The following is a 6,882-nucleotide window of genomic DNA, read 5'->3' as shown; positions in this document are numbered from 1 at the left end:
AGGGCCTACCGTCGGGTACACCGGTCGCCGCGTGCCAGTTTCTTTAGTGGACGTGACTTCGGCAACTTGTTTGTCGATGAGGATTGCCAGCCGGGAATCGAATCCGGGACCCTCGCATGGCATTCTGCCACGCTGAACATTCAGCTAGGGAGGAGGGCTTTTTATATGGTGTCTGTACATTGCTTTACCATATCCTAGAAACATGTATGCATGCATGCATGCTGTGTAAATATTACGAGACCGATTCGCTAATTGTGAATAAAAGTATTGACATCAACTGCACATTTTATTAATGACAAGTGAAAATTTGTGATGGACTGGGACTCTAACTCATATGTCATCAATAAAATGTACAGCTGATGTCAATACACACTCGCAATTTGAAACTCCATTTCATAATCTTGTAACTGATGTCCTACATACATACGTAACCAAAGGCTAATGCCTAGTCGACACAACCACTCTCCTCTGACGTTAGCTGTTCGTCTTAGCTACATGTAACTGTAACATCCTATCGTCTTCTCGATGCCTTCCTAACATAAAAAAAAAAAATAATAATTCAAATGGCTCTGAGCACTATGGGACTTAACTTCTGAGGTCATCAGTCCCCTAGAACGTAGAACTACTTAAACCTAACTAAACTAAGGACATCGCACACATCCATGCCCAAGGCAGGATTCGACCTTGCGACCGTAGCGGTCGCGCGCCAAATATTTCATCGTAGGCCACAGTCTTTCTGTCTTTCCCAGCACTTTCCCTTCAAAAATATTACTTATGAAGGTGTTTTTGATGACGTGTTCAATACATTTTATTTCTCTCTTTTCCATTTCCTTTAGTAATTTTCTGTCTTCGTTGACTTCCCTGAACCCCTCCAGGTTGGCGTTTCTTTCCGCCCAGCTTGTGATAGTCATTTTCCGCCATATCTGATATACCCAGAGCCCCGTTTTCACTGCCATAGAGCAGTATACTCAATACAAATGATCTGGCAAAGGATTTTTTGACGTCTATATTCATATGTTTGCAGGTTAAAATGTTCTTCTTAGTCATAAATGCCTGCTCTCCAAATTCTATTCCTCTCTTCACTTCCATGAAGCGCCGGCCGGAGTGACCGAGCGGTTCTAGGCTCTACAGTCCGGAGCCGCGCGAGCGCTACAGTCGCAGGTTCGAATACTGCCTCGGCATGTATGTGTATGATGTCCTTAGTTTAGTTAAGTTTATGTAATTCTAAGTTCTAGGGGACTGATGACCACAGATGTTAAATCCCATAGTGCTCAGAGCCATTTGAACCATTTTTTGAACTTCCATGAAGCATTTATTGTTCTCTGTAATTATAGTACTGCTCACTGCTGACGTCATCAATTTTTGTATTGATATTAATGTCTCCGATACTTCCCTTCCGCCCTAAAATTCTATACCTTTCCCCAACTTTCATTTCCGCCATTGATTCCTCGAAGTATAAGTGTTTAAATAGATTATTTCTCCCTTTCTATATTCTAAATTAGCCATCTTTCGCTACAGCTTATAACCTATTTTTTAAGAATTTTGAAAATATTACCAGAAACGGTTCTGTGTAATATCACAGAGGACATATCCGTGCGTCGAGGATCCGAGGAAAACGAAAATCGCAGATTGCACCCATGATCATACTGCGGCATTAGGTAAACATCACGAGCAACGTGATCCAACGGACAGCAGCGCGCGTCGTTACAGGATCATTTAGTAATCGCGAAAGCGTTACGGAGATGATAGATAAACTCCAGTGGAAGACTCTGCAGGAGAGACGCTCAGTAGCTCGGTACGGGCTTTTGTTAAAGTTTCGAGAACATACCTTCACCGAAGAGTCAAGCAGTATATTGCTCCCTCCTACGTATATCTCGCGAAGAGACCATGAGGATAAAATCAGAGAGATTAGAGCCCACACAGAAGCATACCTACAATCCTTCTTTCCACGAACAATACGAGACTGGAATAGAAGGGAGAACCGATAGAGGTACTCAGGGTGCCCTCCGACACACACCGTCAGGTGGCTTGCGGAGTATGGATGTAGATGTAGATTCGTACAGGTATTACTTTGGACCATAACCGTTGCATTTCTGATGTGTCAAAGCCGGTGCACGTGCTCAATCTTCGAGGTCTCCGGGACGTTATCTTTCAACAAGATAAAGCCACAGCTTACTCGTTCTATACTGACCTACCTCGACACAGAGTGTATTCCGACTACTGCCCTAGCCAGGAAGTTCTCCAGGTCTCTCATTCATTGGAAACATCCGGTCATGGTTGTCGAGCGACCGTCAGTTGTTAGGATCTACGACTGATGAACTCCGCTTGAAACAGCATGGAATGACGTACACGTATCTGTCATCGAAACTACTGTAAGCTCGACTCGATATCCAGCCGGCTTAAAGCCCTTGTTGTCCCTAGGGGTGGCATCACCCTACATACCATCAAATCACCGACAAATTTCATCGTCAGTTCTGTAGGTACAATAAGTAAAATTTTCTTATTTGCTGTCCTCTCTGCATTTGCAATTTTAACGGCCAGCTGTGCGCAAAGTCGGATGAGGAATAACGAAATGTTGACGTTTCTAAGAACGTATCTGTCGTAACTTGTAAGGGGGCCTCTGTTGTTCGAGGTTGACATGTGTTCCAACGTTGCGACAATGTGAATTAAAACTTTTAGCCTTAGTGACAGTAGGCAGGCACTAATTCGAGAAACGTGACTGATGCTGCAAATTCATGTACCTATCAAATATTTTCAATGCCAAATACTCGCGCTTAAATAAATATCGACTTGAGTCCACATTCGCCCGCACGTTTTCCTACCGCCGCTCAAAACATTTCAGAACGTTGTTTTCGTGAGGCCTATAATAATGCACTGTAACACGAATTTTGTTCGCATTAACTTTTACGAGCACCTGTTGGAAAACTGTGCGCCGTGAAGTATGTGTCCTTCTTACTACCATTAACACGATAACAATGGAGATGATGATCAAAACGAAGAATCAAATGGGCAAATAACATAGGAATCGCTTTGAAACGGGAAAGTAAAAGGCGCTATGCATCATAGAAGTAGTTAATTATGTGTGCCATTGAATACATGTGTTCCATTGAATACATATTCGATAAACGTTACAATGTGGAACATATCAACTAATGAAAGGTGATGGCTGCTGCCTCAATAATAATTAACCATGGTATGGCCATAAATAAGGTCTCAGTGTAACTATACCGTCTTCTGGAGTCGAAATTAAACTTCTGAATGCAGTTTGCTATAAAACAGTCCATTGTTGGTGTCCATCATTAATCTTTCCAGTTCCTGTTCCCGATTACTGCTACTAGTAATTTATCAATTAATTGGTTAGCATTATAAAGTTATATTGCTTCACACATATTCACAAGTAGTTGAGATTCGTTTCTTGAACAATCCTTGGTGGTTTCTCAATTATCTAATTTTAGGATGTTTCTGTGACACTGCAAGGCATGATGCAACAACGTGGGATTAACATAGCAATTTAATGATTATCTATATATAAAATACTCTTTATGAAACGAAATTGTAGTGCATGAGTAAAGTAACCAATCCTGGTCTTTTCCATTCGAATATTTCCAACTGAAAATTGAGATACATGGCATTCGAAAATCATAATAAAATGTAATTTTCAGTTGAAACGGGGTAGGTAATCAATCCACGTTTCACATAACTTTGTAGTTCTACAATTCTGTGGATTTATGAAGTTCTGCGGAATGTGTTCTCTCTAGCTGTGCTTCTTCAATTTTCTCCACGGCAGGGATAAACATCAGGCTAGGATCTGAAATTTGATTTGTTTTATTTTCATTTCGTTACATTTGTCACTCAGTGCAACATGTACTTGTAAACACCTGTCCTAAACATAGCTGATCGCTGGATTTAATGAATGAGCGTACAATTGAAAAAGCACGTAACAAAATAAATTCTAGTGGACTTTATTGGTTTATCTTTGTGGCAGAGCCCTGGAAACAGAAGTTGAAATTTCAAAGCTGGTTTGAGGTGCCACCCAGGCGGGCCGTAGAAGCGTTATCTGCGAGGGGTTTGGAACAGGTTCTCTTTCGATTAGCTCTTTGAGATCCACAATGCTGGGGACGCATTCATTCAAATTTTAGACGTTGATCCCACGGAAATTTTTGGAACGCAGAAACAGGCGTCGTCTGTCCTGTCCTCTGATTAGAAGAGATGCCCACTAAGGATTTTTTGTAGTTGACTGGTCGTTTTGTGCCCTCCGGGCTTTTCGGTCCACGAGGCAGATTGGTTATAGAGGTTAACGAACCACTGACGAGTAGTTGCGCTGGCGGAGAGTATGTTGTGCTGATTTTGAGACCACTTAGATAGCGTTTTGGGCGGAGCTAGCTCAGGCTTTTAGAGTTAGGAACTCTCTGTAACTTTAAAGTCATTCGCTTTCGCGCGAGCGTTAATTTTCCTATCATTTCACAAAATTCATGTGAGGTTCAACTTGTTCTATACCCGGGAAGTAATCATTGCATGCCTCTTGATCATGAGTATGTTCGTGTTTCCCATCTGCTGAGAGGCACAATTCAGTTTTAACGACAGCTTTGGCTACAAGTTGGTGCCTACCGTGTTTGGTAAGTCTGTGAGTATCTGAGACTTCGTGTTTGAGCGTATGTGCCTCCATGTTGCGCTCCTGATCCAGCCTAATCTCTCCTGAATAATTATAAATAGTACGGTTTGTCCTTACAGAAACATATTATTAGAATTTTTATGAGTACTCCATGTTTAAGTTCAGGAGAATGCTCCATTCCGTAAATGAAAGTGTTCCATTAATCAGTTCATGTCATTAAACTTTACCATATGGAAGGCCCCCTCGCTGTGCTAAACCGACATAAAAGTTTCTCAGTTTACACGCGATTCCATTGTAAGTGGTAGAAACTACGGCTAAATTCATTTAACATTCTTGAGACTTCAGACGACTTGGCACTCGGAGGGAGGCAGAAAGTGTTAGAAGCTGTATTCGTTCTATAGGAAACTTTTCCGGTGATGCCTGGATGGTGTCTGGTGTGCATTATGCCGTCCACGCCCATTGTGACCGTTTCTAGATGTGGTATCCGTCTCCAGGCGTTAAGTCGTGGGGGAGGGGGGGGGGGGGCGTTGCGGCTGTTTCCCCGGTGGCGGTCATCCCGTGGCTTTCCGTAATAGGTGTGCGCCCGCCAGGTGCGCTCCTAGCACAACCGTAACGCTGTAGACATTTCCTAAGCTGTTCGCGACCTCTGCGACTTTGTGCCGTGCGCGCCTGCGAGGTGCGCTTCCAGTGGTATCGGGCTGCTGTAGGAGTTGCATATTATGTCCGCGCGTGCTGCAGCAATCTTCCTTGGCGCTGACCGCCGCCTGGAGTTCTGTCCTATATCGGCTCTAAGGTTGTATGATGCCTTAGGTTTCAGTTGGTTGGTGTTGTTCCTGTCTGTGACCGCTATGGCTGTCTCCCGAGGAGCTAGATGCCGCCTTGTATTCCATAAGACGTTTCACCCCCTTAAGCTTGTGGCTACAAAAAGTCCCTGTTACAGGGCGAATTATCGCTCCATCAAATAATCATATACTAATATTTAAATGTTTTGTAAAGTCTATAAAGAGCGGTCGTGATTCATAATGTACAATTACTTACTTTTATTTATTTTTGAGAGCTGTCTCGAAATCACATGGTGGCGTGCGACTCCTGTATGTAACGAAGTCCGATTGCCAAACTTTCATTGCACGTTTCCCAAATACACGTGGCTATGAATATTTTTTTCTGACAAATTTGTCATAATGTTAAACGTAGTGGTACGAAGCAGGCCATCTATATAAATACGCACGTTTCTTCAATAGATGTGCGGAAAAGTTCATATGATCAAAATCTATGTTACCGTACACAGTTGTAGGCCTCACGAAAACAACATTGTGAAATGCTTTTGCAGCGGTAGGAAATGATATAGACGACCGTGGGCTCAAATTGGTGCTAATTTGGGGGCGAACGTCTCTCACTGAACATATTTCATAACTACATGAATATTCAGTATCAATTTCTCGATTGATTGGTTTTGATTTACATTGTTGCGTCGTGTAGCACAATTCAATGACCATAAAACCAATTGATAAATAATTGTATCCAGTTGCAGGTAACCTTCAATTAGTTAAGAATTTAAATTCGTATATAACGAATTTTAGGAAGGCATTGACTTACGAGAGTAATGTCTCGCGAAAATGTCCTCTTTCTTAACAACGAAAGTACAGCGTATCAAATGAACGAGCGTCCATTCTCCGAAGGTTACGATTATCATTTGGCTCTCTATTCCCAATTAATTTCGTAAATTTTCACGTGCATATCTTCATATTGTGCCACTCTTCTTCTTGTATCACTCCTTCATGCATTTAAGTGTAATGTGCTGCGAATACATAGAAAGAAAGATCTACAATGTAGCAGGTCAGCAACTGGAAGCAGTTAATTCCATAAATTATCTGGGAGTAGGCGTTAGGAGTGATTTAAAACGGAATGATCATATAAAGTTGATCGTCGGTAAAGCAGATGCCAGACTGAGATTCATTGGAAGAATCCTAAGAAAATGTAATCCGAAAACAAAGGAAGTGGGTTACAGTACACTCGTTCGTCCACATTGCTCACCAGTGTGGGGTCCGTTCCAAATAGGGTTGATGAAGAGATAGAGAAGATCCAACGGAGAGCAGCTCGCTTCGTTACAGGATCATTTAGTAATCACAAAAGCGTTACGAATATGATAGGTAAACTCCAGTGGAAGATTCTGTAGGAGAGACGCTCAGTAGCTCGGTAAGGGCTTTTGTTGAAGTTTCGAGAACATACCTTCACCGAGGATTCAAGCAGTATATTGCTCCCTCCTACGT

The sequence above is a fragment of the Schistocerca piceifrons genome, chromosome 4 (assembly GCF_021461385.2).
Source record: "Schistocerca piceifrons isolate TAMUIC-IGC-003096 chromosome 4, iqSchPice1.1, whole genome shotgun sequence".
In the NCBI taxonomy this organism is placed as follows: Eukaryota; Metazoa; Arthropoda; class Insecta; order Orthoptera; family Acrididae; genus Schistocerca; species Schistocerca piceifrons.
The sequence above is the reverse complement of the archived record's forward strand: the minus strand, read 5'-3'. Positions refer to the sequence as shown.